General features: G+C 46.1%; 1 non-coding gene across 1 annotated transcript; it reads right to left on the reverse strand.

Moving 5' to 3' along the window:
* Positions 1 to 20,109: 20,109 nt before the first annotated feature.
* On the reverse strand, positions 20,110 to 20,182 carry trnam-cau (transfer RNA methionine (anticodon CAU)). The gene has a single exon. It is a non-coding gene; the product is annotated as a tRNA-Met (tRNA).
* Between the last annotated feature and the right edge of the window lie 366 nt (positions 20,183 to 20,548).

Consider the following 20,548-nt stretch of genomic DNA (forward strand, 5'->3'; position numbering starts at 1 on the left):
TTCTACCTAACCTATTTGCTCTTGCATTCTATTCCTAGTTTCAAATGCCGAGGGCTATACTACTCCAAACATCCATCCTGGTCCACCCACGTCGACGCTACCACCAAGAAAGCACAACAGCGCCTATACTTCCAAAAGGAAACGAAGGAAATTCGGCATGTCGACATTAACGTTTACAGATGCACCATAGAAAGCATCCCACCTGGCTGCACCACAGCCTGGTATGGCAACGGCTCGGTCAAAGATCGCAAGAAACTGAAGAGAGTCGTGAACACCGCCCAGTCCATCATACAAACCTGCCTCCAATCCACTGACCCTACCTACACCTCCCGCTGGCTGGGGAAAGCGGGAAGCATAATCAAAGACCCCTCCCACCTGGCTTACTGACTATTCCAACTTCTTCCATCGGGCAGGAGATACAAAAGTTGAGAACACGCACGAACAGACTCATAAACAGCTTCTTCCCCACTGTCACCAGACTCCTAAATGACCCTCTTATGGACTGACCTAATTAACACTACATCCCTGTATTCTTCACCCGATGCCGACGTCTATGTAGTTACATTGTGTTGCCCAATTATAGAACATAGAATGCAGAAGGAGGCTATTCGGCCCACCGAGTTTGCACCGAACCACTAAAGCTCTCAATTCCACCCTATCCTGTTGCTCTTTTTAGCCTTAGTTTTATTACCGCTGATTATGTCACCTTTGCTCACGAGTCGCCAGGTATCTTTTTGATACCGCCACGTGGTTCAAGCTCGAGTTATGATGAATAAGTCAGCACACCGCTTAGTAAGATTGAAATCAACGGTCATTTATTATGTACAACAATTCATGCTTACACAATAATCCTACTATCTACATAGAAACCTACCACTACTGGCCAATACTTAACTTTAGGAATGGCCCACCAGGTCAGGGAAACGAATGGCATATCAAATCGGATCTGGCCCGCGGGATTCCAAAAGGCTGATACGGGTCGATGGCTAGGATTCTTTATCGGGTAGCGATCGCTGGAGTCAGACTAACTGTTTCTGGTCAATGTTCTTGCGAAGGTCTCGAGCAGGAGAAGAAGGGAGAGAGAGAGAGAGATCTGAACTTGGCCCCTCACTTTATAGGGCCCAGGGGCCTCCCGGTTCTCGGGGCGGCCCTTGACCCTGAGTCCCAAGGCATTAGACTTGTTCCCAATCACTGGGTTCGATACGTCCAATAACGGGGCGATTCCTCGATCGGTGGGTGGTCGTTCACCTGTCTTTGTTTCGGCCACTACAGGCGCCGACAGGTCTGGATCGGCATTCAATTGCTAATATGCTGCAATTGTTCCCGGGGATAGCCTATTAAACTGCAGATGTCTGCGTTGATGTGCTGCTAATAGTCTTGAGTATCGATCTGGGCCGACTTCCCCAGAGCCGAATACGCTATTCTGTCTGCAGCTGTCCGTTTGTGTCCTGTTGGCTGCTTTTCCCATCAGCCTTTTCGGTTAGCCTTTTTAAATCGGGTTAGGGCCAAATTAATAGGGAATCAGCCATTTTAGGTGGCTACAGGCCCTCCTTGTGATCCTACCGCGAAGCGTGAAGGATCACATAAATGTTGTCCTTTCCGTTCCCTGACCCGGGGTGGCGGGGGGGGGGGGGAGAACCTCCTACATGGCCACTACTCTGACCCTAGCTATGCACAAAAATTTACATAAACAATGCTTGAGGGCGCTATGTTATGCAGGGGCATGTATCTACAAAATAAAAACTTGGAACATCTAATTTTACCTAAATACACTCATCAAGGATTGCATCATCCTATCTCTCTAAAACATACAACAACAAACATAACATTCCATATATTCTTTCCTGGCTTGGCAGTCAAGCTCAGGATCATACTTTTTTTTTTCATGAAAGCTTTGTACATCTTTTTATTTACAGGAAAACGCAAGTGCTTGTTCTTTATTTTTGTACTATAGGTCGCGGGGTCTGGGGTCTGGGCATACCCGAACATAGGGGATTGGATACGATATACCGGGGTTCGAGCGCGGTACGCTCTCCTGCTCCACTTGCAGAGGCGCATTGTCTGTACTGCACAGCAGAATATGGCCAACGCTAATAGTGCTTCAATAACGTACGACAGGGAGTACCAAGTTATGAACTTGGCACACCAGGATAATGTAGCGTGGCTAATGACTGGGCTCTCGGTACTGTGGGGCAGTGAATCATTAACGGCAGGGTGGTTTGAAGTAATGGGGTCTGCGTTCCCGCGCAACCAAATGTCCAGTATAAAAATCTTGATTACGATGAAAGAAGTCCTCATCGCTGTCCTCTTTCTTCTTCTTTCTTTGTGTTCTCTGTTTTCTCCGGTCCTGGAGCTTCTGGGGTTCTGCAAAACAAGCATAGTATCTGTAACCACCTTGGTTTAATATCCGGTGTGTTAGTGTGTGATCCAGTTCCAATTGTCAGTGTGTTTCTCTGGGTGGGTCCACTGCACTCTGGGATGTAGCTGCCTATGTAACTGTGACCATTCAGTGATTCAGTTCCAATTGTCAGTGTGTTTCTCTGGGTGGGTCCACTGCACTCTGGGATGTAGCTGCCTCTGTAACTGTGACCATTCAGTGATTCAGTTCCAATTGTCAGTGTGTTTCTCTGGGTGGGTCCACTGCACACTAGGGTGGAGCTGCCTCTTTTTCTGTGACGATTCACTGATTCAGTTCCAATTGCCAGTGTGTTTCTCTGTGTAGTACGACTTTGATCATGTCGTCAGCAAACTTGTAGATGGAGTTGGAACCAAATTTTGCCACGCAGTCGTGTGTGTATAGAAAGTATGGTAGGGGGTAAGAACACCGCCTTTCGTGGGCCCCGCTATTGGGGACTGATGTTGTTTCTTCTTACTGAGTGTGGTCTGTGGGTCAGAAAGTCACGGATCCATATGTAGAATGAGGCGCCAAGTCCTAGGTATTGGAACTCTTATATGATCTTGACTGTGATTATTGTGTTCGAGGTGGATCTGTAGTCAATAAATGGAGACTGAGAGGAGTCCTTGTTGTCGAGATGCTCTACGGTTGAATGGAGAGCCAGATATATGGAGTCTACTGTGGACTGGTATGCGAGTTGCAGTGGATCTAGGCATTCTGGGAGTATGGACTTGATGCGCTTCATGACTCATTACGATTGATGTCAGGGAGACTGGACAACAGTCATTTCTGGAACTTTGACTGGTTCTTCTTTATCACCGGTATGATGGTAGCCTTCTTGAAGCAGGTGGGGACCTCGGAGCGGGGTAGGGACAGGGTATAGATGTCCGCGAAATCATACCCCAGCTGGTCCACGCAGGCTCTGAGGTGCACGACCAGGTATAGCGTCCGGTCCCGTCGCCTTCCAAGTGTTCAATTTGAGGAAGGCCCATCTGATTTTGGAAGCTGTGACGGTGGGTGTGCGTCTGTTTGGGCTGCTGGGCTACTCAACAGCGGATAGATCGTTTACTGCTCGAACCGAGCATATAGTGCCTTAAGTTCATTAGCGTGGGTTGCGCTTCTGCTGCAGATACTGCTCAAAGAACAAAGAACATTTACAGCACAGGAACAGGCTCTTCGGCCCTCCCAGCCTGTGCCGATCCAGATCCTTTATTAAACTGTCGCCTATGTTTGCAAAGATCTACATCCCTCTGTTCCCCGCCCGTTCATGTATCTGTCTAGATGCATCTTGAATGATGCTATCGTGCCCGCCTCTACCACCTCCGCTGACAAAGCGTTCCAGGCACCCACCACCCTCTGCGTAAAAAACTTTCCACGCACATCTCCCTTAAACATTCCCCATCCCACCTTGAAATCGTGACCCCTTGTAATTGACAACCCCACTCTTGGAAAAAGCATCTAGTTTAAGATAAAATATTACTATTATCGACACATAGAACAATCCGCCATGGCAAGATACATTTACATTAACATGCGCCAGAAATATTCTGACCTTCACATCTCGCCGGTATTTAACGGTAAATGTTTATGAGTCGGCTTATTCACCGGCAGCGGAATACGTTGCATACGGACAAGCATAGTGAGGTTAAGGAGGGATCATTCCCGATATAGGAATGTCGATATAGTTCAGGCCGCATTGCATCTATCTTGCATTTCTTGGTGCTCCCACCTATCTGCGGCCCCTGTTTTTCCGGGCGGTAGAGGTCCGGCGTTTGGAAGCAGCTGTGGAAGTAGCTCTGACGGTTTGCTCCAGTTTACTGTTTAAAATCCACTTACTGCATGAGGGTGTCGCTGGCAAGACCTGCGTTTATTTTCCAGCCCTCCTTGCCCTTCAGAGTTGGTGGCGATGTGTCTTTATGCACCTCTGCAATCCCTGATGGGTAACTACATCCACCGTGCTGTTTGGCTGGGGGATGGCTTTTGCAGGTTTTTACCGAGCTACAGTGAAGGAATGATCCACATATTTCCCAGTTCGGAAGGTGAATGACTTGGAGAGGGTCTGCCAGGTGTCGCTGTTCCCAGGAATCTACTGCTGCCGTTCTCCTCGATGGTCGTGGTCGTTGGTTTAGCGGGAATGTCTCAAGGACGTGGCAGGTTTAATGACACCGCTGACATGTGCCTTGTAGGTGATTTGCAGTCTTTACTGTGTCAGGTGTTGTGTGCGAATTGGATGAATTCGTGATTCCTGGGCCTCCGGTGCAGGCCGAGATGAATCACCCACGGGGCACTTCTGTCTGATAATTGTTGTCATAACTTTTGCACAGTTGTTGCTGGGGTCCTGCATCACTGTGGATGGGGATATTTGTGTATACTCATTTGTCAGTGCGTTGTTTAATGGTCCAGCACCATTCAATGTATTTTTGCAGATGACACACTGACAAGTAAGTTCATGGTTGAGCTGCCCATCGATAGAAATGTGCTTTTATCTGGAGGTTCTCCGAATGATTCTGTTTTGTGGCTTGTCATTGCCTGAGGCAATGCGCTTTTAGAGCAAACTAATGGAAAATAACTGAGGAAACATTACGAACATTAACTCGGAAAAGGATTGTTTATAACTGGAGCAGGATAATAAAAGACGGAATGGAATAAATACGTTTCGGGTATTCCAGTGAGACCATTGTGGTCGTGACATTCCTGAGTAGCTATTGGAATATGTTCCGTAAGTCAGGCAATGGGTATCAAAAGATGGATTTCTAGTCTGCATAACTATCAGGATTGAGTTCTTAAGGATGACTGAGGATTTCCAGGATTGGCCACACTTAACGAACACTCGATATTATAGAATGCGGAGGTACAGAAGTTACATGATGGTTGTTAATTTTGGTATCAAGTGACAAATTTCGGCAAACCAACAGCACGGAGGAATCTCTATCCAGTTTTAATAGTTTTTCATAGTTTTAATAGTGTAGATACGAGCGGTTAGAAGCAATCAGGTGATTTGACAGACACGCTCGCTGACCTGCCTGCGAACCCAATTCATTTTTTCAATTAAGGGGCAACATAGCGTGGCCAATCTATGCACATCTGCACATCTTTGGGTTGTGGGGGCGAATACCACGCAACCCCGGGGGGGGGGGGGGGAATGTGCAAAATCCACGCGATCAGTGACCCAGAGCCGGGATCGAACCTTTGACCACGACACCGTGAGGCAGCAAGGCTAACCCAGTGCGCCACCGTGCTTCCCGTCTGGGAGTATATAAAGGAAAAATTAATAGTATTGAGCCAACACATAGAATGTGACCATGATTTATGGAGTCCCCAACATCATGGGGACGCCATTTTGAATAGTTAGCCGATTCGTGAAATTGTCAACATAGACTGACGGTATTGCAGGGTGACTATGGCAAAAGTCACGATGATCTGTGGGAGACAATGTCCTCAGGAATATTGGGAACAGCTCAACATTTTGGCAGTTAAAACAATTCTGGGTAAATGTTGATACGTTACTGATATTCATCATGTTACAATCGATTTAATCACAATTCCCGGTGTTCCTTCCGAAGAATCACTGAAACGACTACACGATGACATTAATAAGTTCCATCCAACCATCAGACTCACCATGGACTACTCTCCAAAATCAGTTGCATTCTTGGACACACTCGTCTCCATCAAGGACGGTCACCTCAGCACTTCGCTTTACCGCAAACCCACGGATAACCTCACGATGCTCCACTTCTCCAGCTTCCACCCTAAACACATTAAAGAAGCCATCCCCTATGGACAAGCACTCCGTATACACAGGATCTGCTCAGACGACGAGGAGCGTAACAGACATCTACAGACGTTGAAAGATGCCCTCGTGCGAACGGGATATGGCACTCGACTCATCGATCGACAGTTCCAACGCGCCACAGCGAAAAACCGGACCGACCTCCTCAGAAGACAAACATGGGAAACAACCGACAGAATACCATTCGTCGTCCAGTCCTTCCCCGGAGCGGAGAAACTACGTCATCTTCTTCACAGCCTTCAACACGTCATTGATGACGATGAGCATCTTGCCAAGGTCATCCCCACACCCCCACTACTTGCCTTCAAACAACCGCGCAACCTCAAACGAACCATTGTTTGCAGCAAACTACCCAGTCTTCAGAACAGTGACCACGACTCCACACAACCCTGTCATGGCAATCTCTGCAAGACGTGCCAGATCATCGACATGGATACCACTATTACACGTGAGAACACCACCCACCAGGTACGTGGTACATACTCGTGCGACTCGGCCAACGTTGTCTACCTCATACGCTGCAGGAAAGGATGTCCCGAAGCGTGGTACATTGGCGAGACCATGCAGACGCTGCGACAACGAATGAACGGACATCGCGCAACAATCACCAGGCAGGAATGTTCCCTTCCAGTCGGAGAACACTTCAGCAGTCAAGGGCATTCAGCCTCTGATCTCCAGAGGTAAGCGTTCTCCAAGGCGGCCTTCAGGACGCGCGACAACGCAGAATCGCCGAGCAGAAACGTATAGCCAAGTTCCGCACACATGAGTGCGGCCTCAACCGGGACCTAGGATTCATGTCATTATATTCATCCCCCACCATCTGGCCTGCAAAATCCTACCAACTGTCCTGGCTTGATGCAATTCACACCTCTTGAACCTGGGGTTACCCCATCTCTGGATCTGTAAAGATTTAATCACCTGCTAATGCTCGCATTCCAAGCATTGTTTGGCATCTTTGAATTTGTCTATATATGTGTTTCTGGAACATACCTCTTCATTCACCTGAGGAAGGAGCAGCGCTCCGAAACCTAGTGACATCTAAACAAACCTGTTGGACTTTAACCTGGTGTTGTAAGACTTCGTACTGTGCTCACCCCAGTCCAACGCCGGCATCTCCACATCATTCCTTCTTCCTCACATTCATGGAATTCAACCCAAAAGAAAAAGTCGGATCCTGGATTTAGGTGAAATATTTTATCATTAGGTGTGTGGTGGTGAATTAATAAAACAAATCATCGTGTTGTCTTTGTTTGTATTTTTTTAAATTTAAAGTACCGAATTATTATTTTCCCAATCAAAGGACAATTTAGCGTGGCCAATCCACCTACCCTGCACATCTTTGGGTTGTGGGGGTAAGAAACACGCAGGCACGGGGAGAATGTACAAACTCCACATGGGCAGTGACCTAGGGCTGGGGTTCGAACCCATATCCTCAGCGTCGCAGTCCGAGTGCTAACCACTGCGCCACATGCAGCCCCAGGGGTGCATTTGTGATGCTTGATTTGCACAGTTTCATTCATGTCCTGGTTAAGTGAACACTAATTCTCAACTATTTATTCCAGGCAGACCCGGGAGCAGCCAGGCGGATTCAGCAGGTAATCGCTTTCATTCTAATAGCTGATATTTTCCCGCCCATAGCATCCAACTGCATGTTAAATCTGTGAGACAATCTCAGTGTTTTTCTGTTTAATTATGGACACGTTATCAATTAATTCCTGTTGCGAGATTAATGCTGAATATTTCAGAGCGACAATTGATTGTGTCCGTGGGCTTACAGAAAAACCAGATACAGCTGTCGGTCTGAAACAGATATTCAGTTCCCGAGTTGCCAGCCAGCGCTGACATATCGCGGAATTTTATGGTCCTTCCGCCGCCCCACCAACATCGTCCAGTTCCACCGAAGGTGGTGGGTTCACCGCATTTTCCCCTCCCGCCCCCTCCCTGAGCGGGCAGCACATTACATATCTGTCCCTTCCAGCGGTGAGCGGCAGGGCGCAGCTGGCTCGGCGGTGATGGCAGATATCTTGTAATCCGCAATAGGATTGGAATCTCACTGTGCTCGGCCAATCCGTGTGATAGACCGCTGACTATTCCAATCTTGACCTGTGTAGAGAAAATAAATTATTTTTTAAAACAAAAATTTAGAGTACCCGATTCATTTTTTCCAATTAAGAGGCAATTTAGCGTGGCCAATCCCCCTAGCCTGCACATCTTTGGGTTGTGGGGGGGGAAACCCACGCAAACACGGAGAGAATGTGCAAACTCCACACGAACACTGACCTGGAGCCGGGATCGAACCTGGGACCTCGGCGCCGTCTGACCTCAGCAGGTCTCACCCTCTGCGCCACCGTGCTGCCCTGAGGGAATAAATTCTGAGCCGATCCACACTCCAGGCTGACGCAACCGGTAGGATTGTTTTTCAATATCCCACTATTCGCCCCGTGTTTATACCATTTAGAAAGCTTCTCTCTTACATTTGCAATGTCTAATATTTGCTGCGGGTTTGTTGAGCTCCTGTAAACGGCCCAATGCTACTAGTGATTCCGATATTTCCCGCTGCATCGGGGACCAATAACTCTGCATTTTATTTCTGTATTTTACAGAGGCGGTGAAGCTGAGACTTAGCAATGTGGGCAGTCGGTGCGCTGGTAGAGTGGAGTACAGTGGGGAACAGTGCATGATCAGGAATGGGACACGAAGGACGCCGCTGTTGTGTGTCGGGAGCTGGGCTGCGGCACCGCGCGCGCTGCACCGCGCAGGGCTCACTTTGGTGAAGGCTCCGGACCCATTGTGACGTGGAAGGTGCAATGCAAAGGGAGCGAATCCGCTCTGCGGGATTGTCCTTCAGAACGTTGGGATGCCTAGTCCTCGCCGCATTCCAATGATGCCGGAGTAATTTGTTCAGGTAAAAACCTTTCTTTGTCTATTCTCTACCGAATGGAATCTGTTCACTGAAAATAGAGGCAGTGAAATGACAGCTGTGAATTTCCACTTTTAGGACATTCTGATTAATAAAATGGGTTACTTCACCATCCAAGGCCTGCACCCTGTGCTGGGTTAACGGTGCGGGTAAACGCCCATTCGCTTTCATGTGCAGGGGGAAATTCGCGGCTCCATCAGCGGCAACATTTCGACCTTTAGATTCTGAAGTAGAAAATGGACGTGAGAAACAGGGAATAGAGCCAGCGCTGCGATGGGTAGGTCAGGGATTACTTCCCCTCAATTTGGCCCTCTGTCAATCAAGACGTCAACGTTATCACACTGGTGATTAAGTGCGTGTTTGCAACATGACACTGACGATCTCTTTTAGACATACGGACAATTAAGTTAATCTGAAAGGAAAAATTATGGTCGAGAGAGAAGCAAAAACATTTGGTGGAAGGAGGTAAGTTGCTTGATTAGTGTTGGAGCGGAAATGAGCCAATGTCCGAACTAATCGTGACAGATTTTCATTCAGCAGATGTGTACAGATTTGTAAATCATTTGTATTATTGTAATCTATTGTTGCTCAGCCACACAGATTTCCCAGATTGGTATCCCAAGGTGCACACTGCGCTGGAAGACTGGAGATCAAGGTCGATATTACCCGGGGAACAGTGTGTGACCTTGACTGGGACTGGAATGATGCCATGGTAGTCTGTGCTCAACTTCAGTGTGGAGTCGCCGTGTCTGTGAGTAGAGGGGGTGATTTTGGAGAGGGCACTGGACTGATACACAGCGATAGATTTCAATGCATAGGCAACGAGACAAGCCTGGCGGACTGTCCTCTTGTTCCAGTAAATCGGACCCAATGCACTCACAGCAACGATGTCAGTGTGATCTGTTCTGGTGAGTGTTGAATTATGAATAATAGATCATTTTTGTCCAATATTTCAGTAACTGAGCAAAAGACAATCCAAGTCCGAGATATTCAGTTCTAATCACGATGCCCGGCCAATCAGTGATTAATTTCATATTTCTGGCGTGGCCTTACAAAGTAAGCACGGATATTGATTATGGCAAATGTCTACGTTTTAATTGATCTTCTGAAAACAACAAATTATCATTGCTAATTACACACTGATGTAACATTCTATATCGAACACTTCAATAGACAAGCTCTGTCTCCCCAGTCATGATCCACTTAATGGACTATAAAAATAGGTAATTTAGTAATTAACTGTGTTTACATTGTTAACAGATAAAGATCTAGGGTATTGACAAAACGGAAATAAGAGGTATAATCATACAGTAATAGAAGGCGGCAATCCGGCCCATCACGTTAACACCGGCCCGTGGATAGAGCACCCAACATAAGGCCACACCTCCATCCTATCCCAGTAACCCAGTAACCCCACCTAACCTTTTGTGGATACTAAGGGCAATTTATCATGGCCAATCCACCTAACCTGCACATGTTTCCACTATGGGAGGAAACCGGAGCACCTGGAGGAAACCAACGCAGACACGGGGAGAACGTTCAGATTCCGCAAAGACAGTGAACCAAGCCGGGAACCGAGCCTGGGGCCTGGAGCTGTGAAAAAACTGTTCTCACCATTTTGGTACATCAAGTATCTCCGTCATTTTTTGCTGCCGGTAGAAATTAATCAAGTTAGCTCAGTAACATAATTGCAAATGCCCGGTTAACATTCGGACACCAGCACTTGTAGTGGGCAGTTTTCAAGCAGTGGTGTATAGAAGTGAACAATACATGGAGAATTTTCCAATACCGTCATATCCCGAAGAATTAAAATTATTCCGATAAACGGCCTCTTTCTGCATTTCCCGATCAGCGCCCTGTCTAAACATTGATGGTCCTTCAACATTTTAAACATAATTCAGTCAACTCAGGACTGAGTCTTTCCGATACGTCTTTCAAACTGGCCTAATCATGCAAAGCTTAATTAAACAGCTTATACTTAGTTGGAATCTATACAATGTCGCCTTTAAACCCTCTATAATCGGCAATATTCCATCAGATTGATTTTCAGGATGAACACTCACATTTGAGTTGAGGCAGCTTCTTCAAAGTGTCCCGCACCATTTTAACTCCTTTAAAATGATCATGTGGGGAACATGAGCAGTGGGTATAGGTGCGATGGTATAATTTACTTTCTTTACCTTTGACGTGTGATTATTCTAATGGTTATCGACCAGTTACGTGGGTCCGTGTTTATATCCGAAACAGGACAACATGATCCCCGATTGATTGGTGGCCAGGTTAGGTGCTCAGTACGGGTGGAGGTGTTACACGGAGACCGCTGGGGGACGCTGTGTGATGGTTACTTTGGTTTAGAAGCCGCCAGTATGATCTGTGAGCATCTTCAGTGCGGGGCGGTAAAGAATATCACGAGAGGTGCTCCCTTTGGAAAGGGAACCGGCCCAGTGTGGAAGGAGAACTACAGGTGCGGCGGGAACGAGTCCCAGTTGTGGGAGTGTCCGCTTTCATCCGTGGACGATTTTAGCTGCTGCCATGGAAATGAAGCCAGTGTCATCTGCTCGGGTGAGTGCCCTCAATCCAGATAATCAGAGCAAAGTAAAATGTGGTACAGAAAATGAGGCGGCCATTCGGTCCATCGTGACCGTGCAAGCGTTTTGGAAATGTAACTCACCTCGTCACAGCCCTGGAGTGCCCTCGCAGACAGTATTATTTCCCTTCCACATAATTGATCAATTCTCTTTTCAATGACATGATTGATCTTCACCTCCATTATACCCACACTGTCCATTTCCGATCCAAACCACTCACTGCCTATGAAAGTACTCTGAGGTCACAATTGTTATTTTGTCAAATATTTTAAATCTGCCACTCCTCTCATCCTCGCCCTATGCCGACGGGAACATTGAGTCCATATCTGTGTTACACAGAACCCTCAGGGTTCTGAACACCCGGTCAAATCGGGAAGTTAAAAAATCCTCAGCACTACATTGAGGGTAATTAGAGGAGAAGTCCCGCGTGTCCACTCCTGTATTTTCTTTCACCCAATATCACACAGGACAGATTATTGGCCACTCTTACATGGCTGTTTGCGGGACTTTGGTCTCCTCCTTAATGTCTCTATTTTTTTTTTCATTTTGCATATTCCTGCAGCTGTTTGAGACAATTCACCTTTGCAATGGCAGAATCATAGTTCTCGGTATTCGGCATTGCTGGCAATTTTTTTCCCACACTCTGAATTTACATCCCTAGACTGCAAGCTTAATTTCAAAGGAGTTACATTCTCTTCTGTAATCCCAGATATTCCCTCCTCTCGTGCTTGCTGCCTGTAACGATTCTCTGCACGTGATTGATTTCCCCTAATGTTACCTCATAGCTCCAAAATGTTTGCCAAATCTGTCCTGACCATACCGATGGGACTAGCCAGTTGAACCGGAAGGATATGGGACGCGACTGCGTTCAGCTGCAACCTATCCCAACATTCCCTGATCCCTCTTCCGCAGAACTATTGCCCATATTGGAGGAAATTTATGTCCAAACCCCAGCATCTAATCTCCAGCTAGGTGTACATGCGTTTGCTAATGTTAAAAAAACAGAGTTGCATTTGGTGCAGTACCTAATAAGGATCTTTCTACATATACCGGCCAACGTGCAAGCGAATTCTGGCTTTCTATAAACAGTATTTGCATGACTCTATCCCTCTATGTCATTGTTTCTGACACGGACCACGAATGCTGACTATTCAGCTTCCTGCCTGACAGTGCTCAGCATCCGCTCAGTCACACCCTTCACTCTTGCACCAGAGAAGCAGTCCGGGGTAAAGATGATCTAAATCTGCGTTCGTTTGTTTCACTGTTACCATTCTTCTCAACGTCTCACTTCACACAGATGAAACTTGGTCACTGAGATTGATGAATGGGGGTAGCAGGTGTCATGGCCGAGTGGAGATTTACTACAACCGCAGCTGGGGCAGAGTCAGGACCGCCTCTGGGACCTGAATTACGCTAACGTGGTCTGCAGACAGCTGCGCTGCGGTGCCGCGATAGCCGCATATAACTCTTCACAATACGGAGAGGGTGAATTATGTCCATTGTAAAGGAAACGAATCGCATCTCTGGAACTGCAGCTCATTCCCACCGAAGTCGCCTCACACTGACAGCATCGACGTTGGGGTTCTGTGTTCTGGTGAATAAACAGGTCACTGTGACTGAAATGAATGGGAAATGTGTCATGGGCAATGGGAACATGTCATTTCTTCCTCAGGGGCCTGTGGACCAATTATTTAACACTGGAGCCAGGGTGAACATGGGCAGTAATAACACATATTTGGAACTATGCTGACAGATTGAACAACGTTATAAATCTCTAGGTCCCGCCCCACAGTAAATACAGATAAAGCCAATAAGGACCAATGACAACGATGACAAATGAATTGGTCAAAGGGGTAGGTTTCAACAGCGCAACTGAAAGGGAGAGGAAAGGTTTATGTAAAGGAATTCTGATATTGTCTGTCAAAAGCCAATGTCGGAGCTGTTGATTTATTTTTGTTCGTTCTTGTGATGCGGGCGTCGCTGTCTGAGCCAGCAATTGTTACCCAAATCTAATTGCCCTTGAACTGAGTGGAGTGCTAGACTATTTCAGACTGGGGGAAGTTAAGACTTAACCGCATTGGTGTATGGGGCTATAGTCACATGTAGGTCAGAGCGGGTTAGGACAACAGATTTCCTCCCTGAGGTGCATTAGTGAACGAGATGGGTTTTTACGACAATCGACAATGGTGACATGGTCATCAATAGACGTCCAATTACAGATTTTAGTTGAATTCAAATTCCACCATTTCGCAAGATGGGATTAGAAGCCGCGCCCCCAGAGCTATCCCCAGGTCTCGGCATTAGTAGTCCAGTAACAATACCACTACGAAGACGCCTCCTCATTAAGTGTCGGGGATCGATTGATGTATTTGTGCATTTGAACATGACAATGATATTCTAAAGCTAAATTATATTATAGGATGAAAGTGCAGGATGGATCAAATAGGTGATTTTGGTAGGCGGGGTGTGTGTGAGGGAATGTAATTGCGGTGGGCATTACTGGTGAGATCAAATTTGCGCGGTTCACTTTTGAAAGTGTTGTTTGCATTAGCGTTTTTGAAGGGAGCAAGATTGTTTTCCCAGCTAGGCATTTGAGAAATTTTCCTGTCTTGAAAGAACATGGATCTTCTGAACCTTTCAGCCGGAAGTGTGGTGAATTCGCGGGGAGGGTCAGTGCTTTAGCTGTTAAGCCGCTTTTTCTCTCAATGATGCTACCAACCCTTTGAACATTTTTTGATTTGTACCATTAAGAACGTTATGGCGATATCTGATTAAATATGGGCAGCAAAACAGTATGCAGTGAAAAACATAACATAAAATGTTTGCTTAAAGGGATTGTGTTTAGACTAATTAATTAGCATAATTAGACAATTGCGGGCGAAACATTCTATCCAGCATAGAAATGGGCCAATCCCGAAAACCACGGTGCAGATTTTATAAAATAAATTGAGTGTACCCACTATTTTTTTCCAATTAACGGGCAATTTAGCGTGACCAAATCACCATACGCTATTCATGTTTGGGTTGTGGGTGTGAGAACAACGCAGACACGGGGAGAATGTGAATTCTCCACATTGCCAGTGATCCAGGGCCGGGATTAATCCTAGGACCGCGGCGGGGTGAGGCAGCGGTGCTAACCACTGTGCGCTTTATCAATTTCCAAATGATTTGTATCGGTTGATTCAGATTTTCGGAACAGGAATTTCCCTACGTCCCATTGAAGATCAGTTCCACATTGCCTTCACGGCGTTAGTTTCCAGTCACCATATTATACATTTAGGTAAGACTACAAAAGTGTTGGACAACAAGTATTCGTTTACCTGTGAACAGCAGCTTGAAAGGGAGATTTTAATTCAGCGGCTATTACACAATAGTTTGAATTAAGCAGTGACATGAATTTGTGTTCGAAGGATAATATTCCACTGCATTGTTTTCTATCAGGACACAAACAGTTAAGACTGTCTGACGGGGCAAGCCGGTGTGCTGGCCGATTGGAGATTTATTACTCTGGGATCTGGGGCTCAGTTTGTGACGATTCCTGGGACCTGACAGACGCTGAAGTGGTTTGCAAACAGCTGGGTTGTCGAAGTGCATTGCAGCTTCCATTTCCTGCTCCGTCTGGACCAGGCACCGGCACCATTTGGCTTGATGAGCTGGACTGCTCAGTGAACGAATCGTCTATCTGGCAATGCCCCCATGCATTGTGGGGAAACCACGACTGTAATCATAAAGAAGATGTGGAGATCATGTGCTCAGGTAAATATCGTATTTCCTTCAGTTATAAGCGAAGTTTCATACTGAAGATATATCCGCGATTTGGTCGGAACAGCACTGACGGAGGTTAGTCGGACTAACGCCATGTGTGGCGTTTATTCTGCACACAAATAGCATTAAAACGTTGGTTCAGCCAACCTGATCTATGTTCCCTTCCGATTCTTTCTCCTCTCACTTCCGTTTATACACTCACTGTAAAAGCATCGGTGCTGTCCGCCTCAAGTATCTTATGTTTTCTGAGTTTCACTTTCTTCCAACTTTCTGGCAATCAGAAGAAAAACATGTTCTCCTGAACTCACTGTGAATGTTATTCGTACAACAGATGGTCGTAACAGGGTCATACAGATCCATAGCACAGAAAAGACCTCTCGGCCCATCGTGTCTGTTATATATTGTGCAGTCCTCTTCAGAATTAACTGCTAGCCCCATTTTCTGCCTCCTATAAATTTGGAACTTTTACTTGTGAGGGCAAAGTACGACTAGTTGATGTATATCATCAGGAACAGCAAGACCAGCACCAATCCATGTGAACATCCCGTTCGTACTTCTGCTATTTAACTAACAGAATAATTTACAGCTAATTTTACGGCAACTTTCCTACTGACTCGCTGGTTTCTCATTTTCTGACCTGAGTTAACAATGTGGGAATTTGTCAAAGCTCTGCTGACAATCCAGGCTGATTTAAAGTAACACATTCATCATAGATTATCATAGAATGTTCAGTGCAGAAGGAAGCCATAAGGCCCATCGAGTCTGCACCGGCTCTTGGAAAGAGCACCCTACCCAAGGTCAACACCTCCACACCCTATCCCCATAACCCAGTAACTCGACCCAACACTAAACTTTGCAAAGTTTCCTAGTCATTCAATGCGGTACATCATGTAAATGTCTGGTTTGTAATTCACAGTTACTTATTATGGACTGTATCGTTTGATTTCAGCTGCTCGTTTCAGTTAATGTTCTGAAATAATATCAATGAAAATGTTCACTCAACTGGCGCAACATATATATTGCAATGCATTCTGGATACACAATTGATCAGTAGAAGCAACTAGATGTTTGTTATTTCATTGATAGAGCACAAAGAGCCACGTCTTGTTAATGGAAAGCATCGCTGTGAGGGGAGAGCGGAAGTGTTCTCCACTGGGACCTGGGGCACAGTGTGCTCTGACAAACTGGAGAACCGTGATGCAGATGTGATCTGTAAACAGTTAAGAGTGCGGCACCGCCGATTTCATTGACTATGACGCTAAATCATTTGGAATGGGTACCGGCCACATTTGGCTCGATGAGATCGAATATCTGTCACATGAGACGACACTTTGGCAATGTCAGGTAGACCCGTGGGGTCAACACGACTGTGATCATCGGGAAGATGCGGATATTGTTTGTTCAGGTGACACAATAAACTACTTTGTTTGCGGATGTAATTTCACATATTAATGTCATCTTCATTCAACATGTCTGTCTTATCAACAGGGGAAACACAATAAAGGGACCACACTAAAGTCTCAAGGACTGCGGTGGAGAATCAGGTTCTCCTTCGTCTTTTCTAACAGCTGCCTGATTGTATTCTGCGCTTGTGTCACGTCAAGTGTAATAATTATTTTTGCTTTGACAAATTCAGGACAAATCTTGCGCTTGGCGGGAGGTGACACCAAATGCTCCGGGAGAGTGGCGATATTGTGTAACAACACTTGGGGCACGGTTTGTGATGATTCCAGGGATATGAACGATGCCAGAGTTGTGTGCAGGCAGTTGGAGTGTGGTCCCCCTCTATTGGCACCAGGAGGGGCCGCTTTTGGCCAGGGTAACGGTTCTACCTGGATGGATCATAGAATCATAGAATCATAGAAGTTTACAGCATGGAAACAGGCCCTTCGGCCCAACCAGTACATGCCGCCCAGTTTTTACCATTAAGCTAGTCCCAGTTGCCCGCACTTGGCCCATAACCCTCTATACCCATCTTACCCATGTAACTATCTAAATGCTTTTTAAAAGACACAATTGTACCCGCCTCTACTACTACCCCTGGCAGCCCATTCCAGACACTCACTACCCTCTGAGTGAAGAAATTGCCCCTCTGGGCCCTTTTGAATCTCTCCCCTCTCACCTTAAACCTATGCCCTCTAGTTTTAGACTTCCCTACCTTTGGGAAAATATGTCGACTATCTACCTTATCTATGCCCCTCATTATTCTATAGACCTCTATACGATCACCCCTAATCCTCCTACGCTCCAGGGAAAAAAGTCCCAGTCTATCCAGCCTCTCCTTATAACTCAAACCATCAAGTCCCGGCAACATCCTAGTAAACCTTTTCTGCACTCTTTCCAGTTTAATAATATCCTTTCTATAATAGGGTGATCAGAACTGCACACAGTATTCCAAGTGTGGCCGTACCAATGTCTTGTACAACTTCAACAAGACGTCCCAACTCCTGTATGCAATGTTCTGACCAATGAAACCATGCATGCCGAATGCCTTCTTCACCACCCTGTCCACCTGCGACTCCACCTTCAAGGAGCTATGAACCTGCACTCCTAGATCTATTTGTTCTATAACTCTCCCCAACGCCATGCCATTAACTGAGTAGGTCCTGGCCTGATTCGATCTGCCAAAATGCATCACCTCACATTCATCTAAATTAAACTACATCTGCCATTCGTCGGCCCACTGGCCTAATTGATCAATATCCCGTTGCAATCCTAGATAACCTTCTTCACTATCCACTGTGCCACCAATCTTGGTGTAATCTGCAAACTTACTAACCATGCCTCCTAAATTCTCATCCAAATCATTAATATAAATCAAATAACAGTGGACCCAGCACCGATCCCTGAGGCACACCACTGGTCACAGGCCTCCAGTTTGAAAAACAACCCTCTACAACCACCCTCTGCCTTCTGTCGTCCAGCCAATTTGGAATCCAATTGGCAACCTCACCCTGGATCCCGTGAGCTTTAACCTTCTGCAACAATCTACCATGCGGTACCTTGTCAAAGGCTTTGCTAAAGTCCATGTAGACAACGTCTACTGCACTGCCCTCATCTACCTTCTTGGTCACCCCCTCAAAAAACTCAATCAAATCTGTGAGACATGATTTTCCACGCACAAAGCCATGCTGACTGCCCCGAATCAGTCCTTGCCTCTCTAAATGCTTGTAGATCCTGTCTCTCAGAATACCTTCTGGCAACTTACCTACTACAGATGTTAGGCTCATCGGTCTGTAGTTCCCAGGCTTTTCCCTGCTGCCCTTCTTAAACAAGGGCACAACATTCGCCACTCTCCAATCTTCAGGCACCTCACCTATGGCTGCCGATGATTCAAATATCTCTGTTAGGGGACCCGCAATTTCCTCCCTAGCGTCCCACAACATCCTGGGATACATTTCATCAGGTCCCGGGGATTTATATACCTTGATGCGCTTTAAGACTTCCAGCACCTCCTCCTCTGTAATATGCACACTTCTCAAGACATCACTATTTATTTCCCTTAGTTTCCTAACATCCATGCCTTTCTCCACCGTGAATACCGATGAGAAATATTCATTCAGGATCTCACCCAACTCTTGTGGCTCTGCACATAGATGCCCTTGTTGATCCTTAAAAGGCCCTACTCTGTCCCAAGTTACTCTTTTCCCCTTTATGTATCTGTAGAATCTCTTTGGATTCTCCCTTGCATTATTTGCCAAAGCAATTTCATGTCCCCTTTTTGCCCTCCTGATTTCCCTCTTAACTCTATTTCGACAATCTCTATACTCTTCAAGGGATCCACTTGATCCCAGTTGCTTATGTACGTCATATGCCTCCTTCATCTTTTTGACCAGAGTCTCAATATCTCGAGTCATCCAGGGTTCCCTACTTCTACCAGCCTTACCCTTCACTCTAAAGGGAATGTGCTTACCCTGCACCCTGGTTAACACATTTTTAAAAGCCTCCCATTTACCAGCCGTCCCTTTGCCTGCCAACAGTCTCCCCCAATCTACCTCTGCAAGTTCCTGTCTGATACCATCAAAATTGGCCTTGCCCCAATTAAGAATTTTAACTCTTGAGCCAGACCTATCATTCTCCATAGCTATCTTAAAACTAATGGAGTTATGGTCACTTGTCCCAAAGTGATCTCTCACTAGCACTTCTGTCACTTACCCTTCCTTATTTCCCAAGACGAGGTCAAGTTTTGCCCCCTCTCTAGTCGGTCCATCCACATTCTGAATGAGAAATTCCTCCTGAATACACTCAACAAATTTCCCTCCATCCAAGCCCCTAATGCTATGGCTGTCCCAGTCAATGTTGGGAAAGTTAAAGTCCCCTACTACTACCACCCTATTATTCTTGCAGCTATCTGTAATCTCCTTACATATTTGCTCTTCAATTTCCCGCTGACTATTTGGGGGCCTGTAGTACAGTCCTACCAAGGTGATCTCTCCCTTCTTATTTTTCAGTTCCACCCATATAGACTCAGTGGGCGAACCCTCGGATATATCCCCTCTAAGTACTGCCGTGATGTTCTCCCTAATCAAAAACGCCATTCCCCCTCCTCTCTTACCTCCTGTTCTATCCTTTCTGTAGCATCTGTACCCCGGAACATTGAGCTGCCAGTCCTGCCCCTCCCTTAGCCATGTTTCAGTCATAAAACAAGTGACCCGTGTGAGGCTCGAACTCACGACCTTCAGATTATGAGACTGACGCGCTGCCTACTGCGCTAACGAGGCTCTGAGAAGTGCACTGGAAATGAATCCTTTCTCTCTGATTGTCCTTTATCATTGTGGCCTCAAGCTGACTGTGATCACAAGGAAGACGCCAGTGTGGTTTGTTCCGGTAAGCATCGCACAGAGTGGTGGGAGCTTGAGCTGGACAGTGGTGTTTGGTTCTTGGTGCTGAATATGAAGCACGTTTATAAATTAAGAATAACAGCTGAATTTCGAACATCAAACCCAAATAATTGTTTATTTTTTTCAACATGTTCCACAGATCCGCTTTTCTCTCCAACTTCTTCTCCATCCACATCTGGAGGTACATCTCGTTGATAGAAATCATTCAATATTATTATTATTTTTATATTCGGGGAATAATTGGAC

Source organism: Scyliorhinus torazame, chromosome 20, assembly GCF_047496885.1.
Source record: "Scyliorhinus torazame isolate Kashiwa2021f chromosome 20, sScyTor2.1, whole genome shotgun sequence".
Classification (NCBI taxonomy): domain Eukaryota; kingdom Metazoa; phylum Chordata; class Chondrichthyes; order Carcharhiniformes; family Scyliorhinidae; genus Scyliorhinus; species Scyliorhinus torazame.